Source organism: Podarcis filfolensis, assembly GCF_964270895.1.
Source record: "Podarcis filfolensis genome assembly, chromosome: 12".
In the NCBI taxonomy this organism is placed as follows: Eukaryota; Metazoa; Chordata; class Lepidosauria; order Squamata; family Lacertidae; genus Podarcis; species Podarcis filfolensis.
In genome coordinates, this window is record NC_139614.1 from 27342605 (window position 1) to 27356295 (window position 13691).

The window sequence follows — 13691 nt, forward strand, 5'->3', positions numbered from 1 at the left end:
GAAAGAGACTACATGGATCCAGCTTGTACCCATGTATGATCTATTTAAAAATCCTAATGAAGGTTAGAGTCAGGGGCAGCAGCTGCAATCTTGATCTGTCCCCCTAAGTGTGATTTGTATGTACCATTTCAAGTAGGCCTTATGTTATGGGCTAATTGTCCATATTAATGAACAATGCATAATAATCTATATCTTTTATACGTATTTGGCTGGTCCTGTACTTTTAAAAGATGTTTTGAAGAGCATTTGCGGGGCATTGTTGTTCTTAAATGTACTTTTATTTTACGGGAACTCTCTGAACAGTACTAGCCTTTCTGATTTGATTTGTGATATCAATAAGTTTTTAAGCACAGAGAATGACCTTAGTACATTTGAAGAAAGGTTAGTACATGTTGGAGGGCTAGAAAAGCTATTGCACTCTGTTTTCATTTTTTAGGATATCGGCTTACAAATGGTTGTCCAACAAACCTGCCTTTACTGCACATAAGTAGGCTATAAATAGCCCTCCAACTTAGAACGGTTTCAAAAATGCTATTGATTTGTATAGAATGGTGATCTCGGTGGGTGCTCCAGTTTGATATATGTCATAGGGTGATCCTTAATCTTGAACCCTGCCAAAGAATCAACCAGCAGATGGGTTGATGCAAAATGCCCTCCCTTAGATCACCATTTTGGGAGGATCTATAGTCCATCAGCTGCAGTCTGGGCATCCTGGCAGAAGCACCTCCCCCTGGATCCCTTTAATGGGGTACCCTGATTCCTTGGAATGGAGATCGTATGTAATTGGCTCCCTGATGTCTGGGTCTGGAGGGTGGTGGTGCCTATGCCAGCCCTCCAGCAGCTTGCATACATGGAATTAATAACAGGGGTTTGGGAACCGGAGCAATTTCCAAAAGAATGTGGTTGCGGCTACATGCAAGTCTTGGCAGCTAACCCCCATTCTTTATGGGACATGGAGTACTGCAGGACATCTTCCTCCCATTCATGAGAGAGATGCGAGCCCATCCCAAACTGTGACCTAAAGGCTTCACAGAAATTCCATGTCCTAGAGTATGCTCAGAATGTGGAAGGAATAACAGGATTGTAATACTCTCTGCATCACCTCCAAGTGCCCACAGGATCTCAGGAAAGGGCTCTGGCTTGAAAGCGATCATCTTGAAATGGCAGAGCTTATGCTCTGCTGTCATTGGAACAAAACAGCAGTTTTGGAACAAAACTGGCTGAAAAGAATATGCTAGCCTGCAAATAACTGGAGCATCAACTGAAACTGAGGCCTGAGTGTGGCTGGCTTCTACAGCCAGGGAGTAGACTAGAGGGAAGAAGTTCCCCCTCCGGTCCTAGCATGGCTGGTGGAGAAGGCTGCACCAAAGTTGGAAGGTCACCTACTTGCCATAGGCTGTGTCAGCCCACAACTGGCAGTAAACACCCACTATTTCTTTAAAGTCACTATGTTCTAATATTTATATTAATCCTGGAGAAGGGAGGGGTAATTATGAGCTACGTATTTGCAAATATGCTTCCTCTAGGGGAAAAAAAAACACCTCCTGAAATTAATTATGGCGGGAGAAACATTATTTTTAGAAGTGACAAATCATTAGTGTACTTAATTATATACTTGATGATTGTGAATTTTAGTCCAGAAATTGGATTTAAGTTCATACATCTGTTAATGGGCATTTAATCAACATGCAGTTCATGTTGGGTTTTGACAGGGTCCTAAAGTCCTCCTCTCTCCTTCCCAAAGCCTAATTGGTGCTTTCCCAGATTTGGGAGAGCTTTAGGACCCTGCCAGAGCCTCCTGCCCAGCGCCTCCCTTAGCTGACTTTGGGAAGGCAGCGCAAAGACTGAGGGGGCATCAAATTTTGGCCTTGCTCACCCTACGTGTGATGAGGCAGTGTGCAGCCTGTGGGTTCCATGTTGAAGTACTCTCGCGGCCCACTCGATATGAAAAAGTTGGACCTCCCTGGGTTAGATGGTTGAGTAATATCCCGGCAAGACCCAGTATCCTACTCCTGGCTGACTCATACACCATGGCAGCCACACTTCATCCAACTTGGGCATCTTGAGGGGCTTCCCCCCTTCATTTACCTTCCACTCAGAGTTTGAGAAAAGTGTCAAGGGGCAACGGTCTTGAGTTCTGGTAGCACCAAACACTCTACCTTGTACGAGTTCCATCCTGAGGCTAACTGAAGCCAGATTGTTTTAAGGCGAGGAAAAAGATCCCTATGTACCATCCTAACAACCAAGAAACAGGATTTTTATGTATTTTATTGAACGGTCTCATCTCGATAAGGAAAGAGACATATGGGGTTGCTGATCAGTGTCTTAGCACCATGGACAGCGATTAGACAACAGCAGGGGTTGTCTATAGTATTATTAATTAAATTAATTAAATTTATATACTGGCCTTCATCCAAGGATCACAGGGCAGTTTACAATATTAAACCACACAAATACATAACATAGTAACAAACAAAAACGAATACCCCACCAGTTTAAAAGGCCAGATATTGTTCAATTAGCCAAAGGCCTGGGAGAAGAGGAATGTTTTGCCTGGTGCCTAAAGATACATAACGAACATAATGATGAATGCTCCAGGTGAGCCTCACTGGGGAGAGCATTCCACAAGCTGGGAGCCACCACAAAAAGGCCCACTCTCATGTTGCCACCTTCCATACCTCTTGTGGAGGAGGCACACAAAGAAGGGCTTCAGATGATGATTGCAGGGTCTGGGTTGGTTCATATGGGGTAGGGATATCATCACCTGTTGGATGGTTTTCCACCTGTTGTGGAGCTTACTACAATACAGGAGCTTCCCTGTGAAAAGGAGGTGGCCATAAGGTGCAACTCCATGCATCTTGTTGTATATTTCATGGTGTGTCTCATGTTGTGTTGGCAGGTGGGAGCTTCTACCATAAATATATAGACCCTCAATGGTTGTATTTTCAGTACTGGTTTGGACCCTCAAGTATTTTTATAACTTGGTACAAGTAAGCCATAATGCGGCAGGTGGCCTAGTTTTGTCAATGTTGTGCAATTGCTTTCCATATTACTATGATATCTGAGAACAAAATAGAACCTTTTATCAATCTTCTCTAGTACATTTTAATCAGCTTCTAGAACAGTGTTTAGCTTTCTTAATTTTGTTTAACAAGGCTCTTCATGTCAGAGTGCTTACATTTTTATTTCTAAAAGCATGGTACAGACTTTTTAAATTGGGATGGCAGATATGTGAAACGCTAATCACAGTTAACGAGAACTGCAGAGCATGTAAATAAAAGTGTTTTCCATTTAGACATCTTGATTGCAGATTCCATAAGCCTATTTTGCAGCCTTAAGAATATCTGCGGCAAATGTTTATTTATTTATTTAAGCATCCCATTCATCAGTCCCCAATAACAATCAATTTCCCCTCAAAATAAAAACAGATTAAACATCACAATTCCAGTGAAGCAGGAATCAATAAAGCTGCAAATAAAAGAACTCTAAAAACAAAACAATCATCCCGAAACAGAGAACTAGAGAGTAAAGCATTATAATAATCAATTAATAAAGAAAGCCAAAGGGATAAATTCTATAGAACTAAACCACTGTGTGAAAACCACAGTATAATGAACTTCATCTTAAAAGAGAGAGAGAGAGAGAGAGAGAGATTACATATTTTAAAGATGTCGGGGAAAACAAAATGGAGTTTGCCCGATGCTGAAAATACATTTAGGTAGGTGCCAGACTGGACTGTCAGGGGGGAAAGCTAATCACTCTGTGACCAAGAGGGCAGTGTTTGTGTCTGTTTAAGTAATCAGAGGCTTGGTAGGTGCACGCAAAAGATTTCAAGGACAGTTTGGTGCCCATAGGCACCACGTTGGCACCCCCAAGATTCCTTGCAGCTTCCTAGAGATTGAACTTAGGTGGCCCGCAAGATTCCTTACTCTCCAGTGCTGCTTCCCAGAGTTAGCTCCACTGAACCTAATAAGCCTTTCTTCTGAACAGACATTAGGATTGCACTGGTTATGGAGAACAAGGCTCTCAACTGCTACTAGTCACAATGGTTATATGTTCTTCCTCCACTGCCAGGGACATTAGGCTTCTGAATGCCAGTCTGCTGGGAACTGCGAGTGGGCAGAGCACTCTTGGGCTCACATCCTGCCTGCTAGGGTTGATCTACTATGAAACGAAGATTAAGCTTCAGGGCCCCTAATCCTGGAGGGCCCCCAGAAGCAAATTTAGTCCACGATGGGTCTCGTTGACCCAATTTGAGTCGCATGACTAACAAGGATTTTTGTTGTTGTCAGCAGTTCGAATCCCCGCGACGGGGTGAGCTCCGTTGCTCAGTCCCTGCTCCTGCCAACCTAGCAGTTCAAAAGCACACCAGTGCAAGTAGATAAATAGGTACCGCTCCGGCGGGAAGGTAAACGGTGTTTCCCTGCACTGCTCTGGTTCGCCAGAAGCGGCTTAGTCATGCTGGCCTCATGACTTGGAAGCTGTATACCGGCTCCCTTGGCCAGTAAAGCGAGATGAGCGCCGCAACCCCAGAGTCGGTCATGATTGGACCTAATGGTCAGGGGTCAGCAGCAGAGAAGTTGCAAAGTGTGGTGATCTATCATGGAACAACCCCATTGAAGAAAGGCTAACCCAGACCTCCTTGCTGGTTGCAAAAGGGGGGGCATAACAGTTCAGCCCCCCCCCAGTATAGGTCTGCAACTGTGCCCTGCTTCCCACACAAGGGTGCCAACTTGAATAAAATATTGGAGGGGGGAGGTACACCCTGTCCCAGATAATCACGTGACACAACCCCCCCCCCATTTGAATGCCCATCAACTCAAATATTGGGGGGGGGGCAAAGGGACCTCGGTCCCTAGGAGTTGGCTCATATGTTCCCACAGGAGCAGGCGAGCAGGACGCCGGCCTAGACGGCTCCAGACGATTCCATCATCTCCAGGTGAGGAGGCTGCGGCGAGCGTGCGGCGTTTCCTCGCAGCACCTGGCGGAGGAGGAGCAGCAGCAGCAGCGACCATTCGGCGCCTGCCGCCTCCGCAGCCGGCAGCCCCTTGCGCGCCGCCCCCGGGAGACCCGGCGGCCACACGGCGCGGGAGACTCCGGGGCCCGCGTCGTCAGCCCTGCTCCGCTGCCTCCGTGTCCTCGCGAGGGAGACGGCGGGCGCGCGGGCGCGGGCACACACACGCTCTCTCGCTGCCCGGAGGAAAAGCGCCTCATAAGGAGCCGAGGCGGCGGGGAGAGGGGAGGAGAGCTACCGCGGCTGGCGGCCAACAGGTAAGGAAGGCAGTGGCGGCTGCGTTTTGGCGCGCTGGGCTGAGCGAGGAGAGCGTCGTGCTGGAGGCGCCCGCTTGGCTGTTCCCCAGCCCGGCTGCCCCCCAGCCAGGGGGAGGCTGCGGCGGGGCATCCTGCTCCCTGGACGAGGGCAGCCTGTGGCGCTGCCCCTCATTGGAGGCTTCCTGCGTCGAGGCGAGCAAGTGCCTGCTAAGTAGGACTTGGGGTGCAGATACGTGTATGTATGTATGTGTTTGTTTGCGAGAGAGGGTCGGCGCGCGCGCGCTATGGGCGCGCGAGACTCTGCTGCTGCTGCAAAGCCAGAGCTTGGATGCTTGCTGTGTTTCTGCCTAGTTGGTATTATCTCCTGTCTTCGCCACCCGCGCCCCAAAATAATAACCCGTGCTATCCTGTAATTGAGATGCATGCAATATCCTCGGTCTGCATTGCACCTGCAGCAAGTTAGCAAAATCCCTGCCTGGGTGGCTGGATCGATTGCAGCGTCGGGAGGCTTGGGGACAGCCTTTATTTATGTCTCTGTGTGTATGCGTGGCTGTTTGTTCGGCTTTTGTTTTTTCCCCTTCTTCGGTGTATGCATGTAAACATGCCAAGGGAACCTTAGGAAGAAAGTTGTGGCGAGCAGCCTTGATGCTCTTCCATTCATATCTTCCTAACTTCTGCCTTTTTTTCCAGCTCAGTGAGTCTACTCTAAATTTATCTGTGACGTTGGGGTGATGTCATACGTGTCATGTTGGTTTATACTGCGTTTATATATGCTGCCTTGGTGATACAAGCAATTTTTTTTAATATAAAAAACGTGTTTTGTCTGCAGATAGAAAGTTCTGCAGTGGCTGGTCACTAGAAACTTTACTTCATTTAAGGTGGCAGATTCTCCTCCTCCAAATGACTTGGGGAAATGTGATGCTTGCTCAAAGTTATATGGCTGCTGTGTATGTCAAAGTGAGCCTCACTGGGTTCAGTGGAACTTAGCATAGCATAGCACTGGAGCCTAGCATTACAGTCTGCACAATTCAACTTTGATTGTACATTTTCCAGAGGACCTAGGCTATTGGGTGACTAACAAATATATTAAAAAATGGGTCCCACTGAGAATTAGACTGCAGCCCTATACAGACTAATCTAGCAGTATGTATAAATGAACTCAGTGGTACTTTCAGTCTGAATCAGAATTATATACATTTATGGACAATTTGTGTTTTGTGCTAGTAAAAAATAAAAAAGAAGGATCCTTATTTAAGATATTTAAATTGTTGGTTTCTAAAAGGTGGTCACCTGCTACGCTTTCTTTGCACTGTTAAAATTCTGTGAGGTTGAATTCTGTTTTGGTTTTTAAGTGTTCTTGCAACACTAAGAAAACAAACAATGGGTTTGAATTCAGACTAATGCTTTAATCTTGACCCCATTTATCTGAGGGTAAGCCCCATTGAATTCATTTGGTGAGCATGCTTTAGGCTCCGCTGTAAGTAGTCCGATTTGGGGCCCTGTTGACAGTGAAACCTAAGCGCAACAGAGGTAGGGTTTATAGGGTTTACTGTAGCTTTCAGTGTGATTCTATCAGTATTTACTTCAAAGTAAGTCCTGTGGATTTCCCTCAAGCTTATTTCCAAAGAAGTGTACCTACAACTGCTGACCAGATCTGGTTTTGACTTAATATTTCAGTCATCTTTTAAGTAGAATTTACCTATGAAAACGTGCAATTGAAATGTATTCTGAAACCATGAAGCAGAGGACAGTGCTGTTTCTGAAGGGCAGCACAGAAACAGATTTTCTGCTCATGGGTTCTGGACTGCACTGGTTTTAAGCAACTGGTGTTTCTTCTCCTGCCTCCTGTGCACCCCTCCCATACAACTCCACAGTGATGAAATGTGGATACCTTGATTCCTTCTTTTCTGACGTCTCTGATTATCGCTTTTTTTGGAAGGGATAGTTTAGAGGCCCTCTTCTCCATCCAACTGAAAGGGTGATAAATGTTGTATAGCAACTGATTAAAAATATCTTCCACGCCAACTAGATTAAGAACATAGGAACTAGCTTATCCAAACCACTGGTCCATGACCATCTAACTCATTATAGTAGAAAATGACTTGCAGTGACTCTCTGAGATTTTGGATAAGGTCTCTAAGCTGTACCTGGAGAAGCCAGGGGCTGGACCTGGGAACTTTTGCACGCAAAGGAGATATTCCACCCCCAGGCTATGGTCCTTACCCTAAAAAAATTAGGTCGGCATTTATCAGTATCTTAAATTATTGTTTAATTACATTTTGTAAAAATGTGATTTTAGATATAGTAAACCCACCTCACAGTGGCCTCAGTTGTGTGTTCTAAAATCAATATCTGCCCAGTGTGAGCTTAGAATCATAGAATTGTAGAAGTGGAAGGGATCCCAAGGGTCATCTAGTCCAACCCCCTGCAAAATGGTTATGTGCTTTGCATTTTGTGAAATGCCAACTCGGAAATTCTGGTGTGCCTAGCCTTCCAAAAATAGCATATGTAAACTGACAGCACCCCTGAGCGATGTTTCTGTTCTTTAAAAAATATTTCTGAGCTTCATAGTGTTGGTGACTCCAAGCACGGGTGATTAAAATGAGGCGCTTATAACTTTCCATAGCCAGTATGGAACATATTGTGATAACTCTGTGTGATGCTTAGTTCCTCTTTAAATTGTCTGAAGATTTTATAATTGTGTGCTGTGTTAAACACATGTGCTCCAAGTTAGTAACATACAAGTTTTTAATACAGCTGTGTTTAGCAGCTATTTATTTCTGTGTCATGTTGCTTTAATTAATGCAAATCGGCACACTGTGGTGAAAGGCATCAATATTTCCATAGTCAGTTCACATGAACCAATGCATGTGAAGATTTTTACGCTCTTAGTTCATGCATATATAGTGTGTTCATTCCCTGATAGAAGCGTGTACTGAAATACTTGCCTAGTCAGAAGCAACTAAAACTGTATATTTCTTCATTTACCAGTAATGGCTAACATTGTACAACACTTACATCACAAGCCTACGAATGTCTACTCTGAAGTAAGCTCTGCTGAGTTCAATGGGGTTTACCCCCAGGAAAGTTTGCATCAGATTGTACTGTAGCCTTTAAAATGCAGCCTTCAGCAATACTTTCTGCATATGTTGTCTGAAACAATGGCAGCATCCCAGTATGGCCCCTGAACTCTCCTGAGGACGTAAGAACAGCCATGCTGGCTCAGACCAAACAGTCATATAGTTCAGCATCTTGTTTCTCAAACACCCTGTTCCAACTCTGCCCCAAAAGCAGGATACCAGGACAATAGCACTCTCCTGCTGTTCCCCAATAAGTGGTATTCTAAGGCTTACTCCCTCTGATCCTGGAGGTAGTATATAGTCATCTTGACTGGTATCCAATGATACCATTATCATTCACAATGTTTTCTAATTTCTTTTTAAAGCCAACTAGGTTAAGTATGAATCATAAGGCTTGACGGGACCACAAGGATCATCTAGTCCAACCTCCCTGCAATGCAGGAATCTTTCACCCAATGTGGGGCTCGAACCCACAGCCCTGAGATTAAAGAGTCTCATGCTCTGTGGTTGATGGCCGTCATGATATCTTGTGGTACTAAACGCCATAGTTGAACTATGCATTGTGTACATGGTATTTCATTTTGTTTGTCCAGCAATTACAGATTCACTGGTTGACCATGGGTTTTTGTGTTATGAGAGAGGGATAATTTTTGTCTCTCTATCTGCTGGCTCCACACCCTGCATAATTCTATTGTTGTTGTTTCCTCCACCTCATTTGCTTGCCTTTTTTCTCAGCTCCAAACGTAACCATGCCCTTTGGAGAGTTCTTTGGTCCTCTAATCACTTTGGGTTGCCCTTTTCTGCCCTTTTCCCAGCTCTACATTCTTTTGAAACGCAATGTCCAGAACACAATACACTGAGCGTGGTCCCAGCATAGATTTGTTGGCCCTTTCCTAATTATACCCAGTACAAAATTCACCTTTTTCACAGCAGTTGCACACAGGGTTGGCATTTTTATTGTGCCTGTGAGATATCTTTTTTTTTTTAATAATTTTTTATTCAAGGTTTTTATAACAATAACAGACATATAACAAATACATAAGCAGACAAAAACGAAAACAGAACAAAAAAACAACACATGTACCATTTCATATCTTAATTTCTTATACCTTTCTTCCCCGACTTCCTCATGCCTCCCTTTTCTGTATTCCAAATTCTTATCAATTACTCAGCAAATCTTCCCTTATTTTAATTTAAATTTAATCTAATCTTCCTTATTCTCCTTGTCTTAACCCTTGCTAATAGTAACCGTTTACTTTCCAGTCCAACATCATTCTAACTTTCGTTAATTTTATAATATTTCTTTAAATAGTCCTTAAACTTTTTCCATTCTTCTTGCGCTGCTTCTCTTCCCTGGTTTCGGATTCTGCTCGTCATTTCTGCCAGGCTGTGCCTGTGAGATATCATTCCCGCTTGCTTACAAGAAGCTCCGATCCTATCTATATATATGTAGAACTAGGATTTTTATTTTTATTTTCTTGGCTCCAGTTTCTCCATTGGCTACTCGGAACAGCATTTCCTGTTTTAATGCCGTTCACCCAATTTGGAAATAACCTTCTGAAGCTGCTCAAAATCTTTCTATTTTCACCACCCTAAATAATTTGGGCTGTATATGCATTAACATTTACTCTGCCTCCAGTGTGCTCCCACCATTAGTCTTTGAAGCTGTGTATACAGAGCCGGCCTGCCTACTAGGCAGAGTGAAGCAGCTGCCTCAGGCGGCAGAAGCACAAGACGCAGCGCCCCGTCTGTCCCACCACTTTTGCCAGTGGCGGAACACTCTTTGGGAGCGCTGCTTTGCTGCTCATATTCTCTCCCCCCCCCCCATTCTGCGTCAAAGCACGGCAGAATACTCCCCCAGGGGGTGTGCTCTGGCATGCAACCTAAATGGGGTCAGGGCTTGGAGGGCAGGGAGCAGCACATTCAGGTAGTGAAGGAGGATGGGCTGCTTCTGTATGTACACATACATGAAATATCCTGTCGTTTCCTGAGAAATACTCCTGTTTGATGCATTTCAAAACAATTTCCATCCAATTTTAAAATGTATGCCACTTCACTTCATAGTTAACCCAAAGTGTGTACATTTGAGAGATCCATTACACATGTGCGGATGACAGTGAATGGACAGGAAGCCTTATAAATCTCTCTCTCTGTGTGTGTTGCTGGTACAGGGAAACCAAAAGGGTAATAATATGCATTGGGTGAAGACATCCCTGCCTCCTCTCTGGTTTGTACAGCAATGTGCAACAGCGGTTTGAAGTGCAGCAAGAAAAAGCAACCTTGCTGTGTTTCAAGCTGCTAATGTGTACATAGCCTTAGTATCATTAGTAAGCTTGACCCATCTCTCTGCTCACCCGATCTTATCTCAATTATGAAAAAGTTTGGGAAAGCCAGGGGCTATTCAGAGACAGTTTGTGAAATGAGGGTGTGCTGCTTAAATCAAAATCCCACTGGGCACACCCAAGTTTTTGGAGATGCTTGAGGTATATTTTTACAAAGGTTGCATGTTACCCCCAATCTCTGCCGAGTGGTGCATGTGATTCCAGGGAGGTTCCAAGCGCTTACATGGGGGCTATGTTCCTTTTGAGAAGCAAGACACAGCGGAGGCTGTAGTGTCTTTAAGATATATGGTTTAATTACACATATTTGCGCCTGAGTTTAGATGAAGGGGGTGCAGATATTACAGCATTGTCATCTCAAGAGCAGCTTGTTCTTCATAGCAGCTCAGCACTGGAGACAGAACCATCATAAGCATCATTCCTTTGTTCCTGCTTCCCAGCCAGCTCTAATGTTCTGCCCTTCAGCCCCTGTATTATGTTCTCCCTTTTTGTTCCTTCTCCTTCCCAGAACACCTAGCCAAGCCCAACACTTCCTCTTCTGCCTGCTCACCCCTTTTACTAAGCCTTGAGTCCAAGAGGCAAACTTTCCTGAGTGGCCTGAGGCCCTGCCCATCACATTGCCATCCCTTGTTTTGCACAGACCCAAACACCTTTCTTGATGAGTAGATGCCTGGCCATTGTTTCACGGTGACTTATGTTCAATCAGCCCAGCCAGGCTAGTTTGCATAAGCTAAACCTGGGAATTTCCATGGCACAGTTCAGTAGTACTGCAACAGCCTGTATCTTCTCTGCAATGTTACAAATATGATCTAAATCCTTGTTGTTGTTTAGTCGTTTAGTCGTGTCCGACTCTTCGTGACCCCATGGACCAGCGCACGCCAGGTACTCCTGTCTTCCACTGCCTCCCGCAGTTTGGTCAGACTCATGTTTGTAGCTTCGAGAACACTGTCCAACCATCTCGTCCTCTGTCGTCCCCTTCTCCTTGTGCCCTCAATCTTTCCCAACATCAGGGTCTTTTCCAGGGAGTCTTCTCTTCTCATGAGGTAGCCAAAGTATTGGAGCCTCAGCTTCACGATCTGTCCTTCCAGTGAGCACTCAGGGCTAATTTCCTTAAGAATGGATGCGTTTGATCTTCTTGCAGTCCATGGGACTCTCAAGAGTCTCCTCCAGCACCATAATTCAAAAGCATCAATTCTTTGGCGATCAGCTTTCTTTATGGTCCAGCTTTCACTTCCATACATCACTACTGGGAAAACCATGGCTTTCACTATACGGACCTTTGTTGGCAAGGTGATGTCTCTGCTTTTTTAAAAAAAATCCTACCACTAAATCTAAATCCTACCACTGATTAATTCTTAACATTCACTAACAGACTCTTGTACCCTGGCTATTGCACTATCCTCTTCTCAAAAAGGCATCTGACCAAAGATGCGATACAAGAAATAAAAGACAGAAGAAATCAGATTTCTGCAAAGACACATACAGAACAGTTAGTAAGGCATTTGAAAAGAAACCTAGTTTCAGCACAACATTAACTCATTTCCAGGCAATTCTCAGCTCCCCTGGAATTTTTCAGGCTTTCCCCTTGGGGTACACTCTGGTTAATTCAGCATCCTAATACAGCTTACCTATTTACCCACATTGCCCTAATGGTGGTTTTCATAAACCAGGATGCAAGCCTTGTTGCCAGTTATATCACTCAAAAGCTCTTCTCCATCATCATCATCATCATCATCATCATTACTTATCAGAACAATTCCTAAACTCCTGTATCCCAAAGCACTTTTTAAAAACACACACTGGAAAAGCCCCATAATCTCCATCGCTGTTCAGTTCTCCGTTCCCCATGTCAAAATGTTTACCTCCAGGGAGGAAGAAAGGGCAGTGGTGGGGTGTATTAAATGTAGATGTATTAAATCCCAGGAAATCTGGTGGTAAAAGAAGGTCCACGTTGTCAGGAGTTCAGCCTACCCTTGAGTAGGACCCTGGCAGAGACACATGCCCGACTGGCATGTTCCCTCCCTCCTGGTCGTTTGTTCGGGAGCTTCAAAAGCTTTCTTCTGCCCGAACATCACAGCGACCGATGCCAACAGACATCGGCACACTTAGGGATCTGCAGAGTCTTCGCAGCTTTTCGTGACAGACCTCAGCAAGTCAGCATTTTGGCTAATCTACTTTATTTACATATAAACACACACGGAGCACTGCAACATGGCTCCCTCTCTCTCTAGCATCAGACAGCAAAGAGAAAGAACAAAGGACAATAGTCCCACTTCATGGAACACAGTAACACAAACATCCTGTCTCCGTCACTTCCCACTCTGTGGAGTCAAAACATATACCGTAATGTGAAAGTCAACAATCCCATGACTGCAATCATGGAGCAGGAATTCTAACACATGTAACATTTGCAATCAAGGAAGGGGCTGCAAAGGAAGACATATGTGGGAATGTCTGCCACCACCTTTCATTTCTCCTTCCCCAAGGTAAGGTTTCTATGAGTTTTGTTGTTGTTGTTGTTGTTTACATTGGGAAAGGGAGAGGAAATGAATGGAAAAGATCAGAGATATTGTGGGCTGTGCTTGCCACAGTTCAGCTCTCAAGAACTGATTCAAGAGTGCTTGACTGTTATGAGAACTCCTCAATATGTAGAGGTCTTTACACGCCAAGTTTATACCTGATGCCCAAACTTTACATCTGAAGACAGAATTGTTGAGAGGGTCAAAAATGAAGGAGCTGCTGCAAACATCCTTTTAAAAATTGTATCTGTATTTCTGTATACCATATACTGTTAGAAAAAGGTATTGCTAGGTTTTCATTTCATAATGTCTGAAGATGAAATGGCATGTGTAAAATAAATAAATTGCTAAGTTGGTATTTGCTCAGATTATTGACTTTTTTGAGTAGTTTCTAATAGATCAGTACAAACAAAAGAATTAATGAAGGCATTCCACAAGCAGACAATTTTGTTAGGAGAGAAACAGAGTTGCTTTTTTAATCC

At 44.3% G+C, this 13691-nt stretch overlaps 1 protein-coding gene across 6 annotated transcripts in view; it reads left to right on the forward strand.

The window, feature by feature from the left end:
• DGKB (diacylglycerol kinase beta) overlaps positions 1 to 13691 on the forward strand; it is a 248765-nt gene that overhangs the window by 11444 nt on the left and 223630 nt on the right. For 3 of the 6 annotated variants that reach the window (XM_083578599.1, XM_083578598.1, XM_083578603.1), the window contains exon 1: positions 5079 to 5271. The exons of 1 other annotated variant lie outside the window; for it this stretch is intronic. The gene's annotated coding sequence lies outside the window, so the exon portion shown is untranslated. Of the gene's footprint in view, positions 1 to 4873; positions 4940 to 5078; positions 5272 to 5308; positions 5507 to 13691 lie in introns of those variants that run through there. 2 more of the 6 variants (XM_083578602.1, XM_083578601.1) reach the window with 2 other exon arrangements.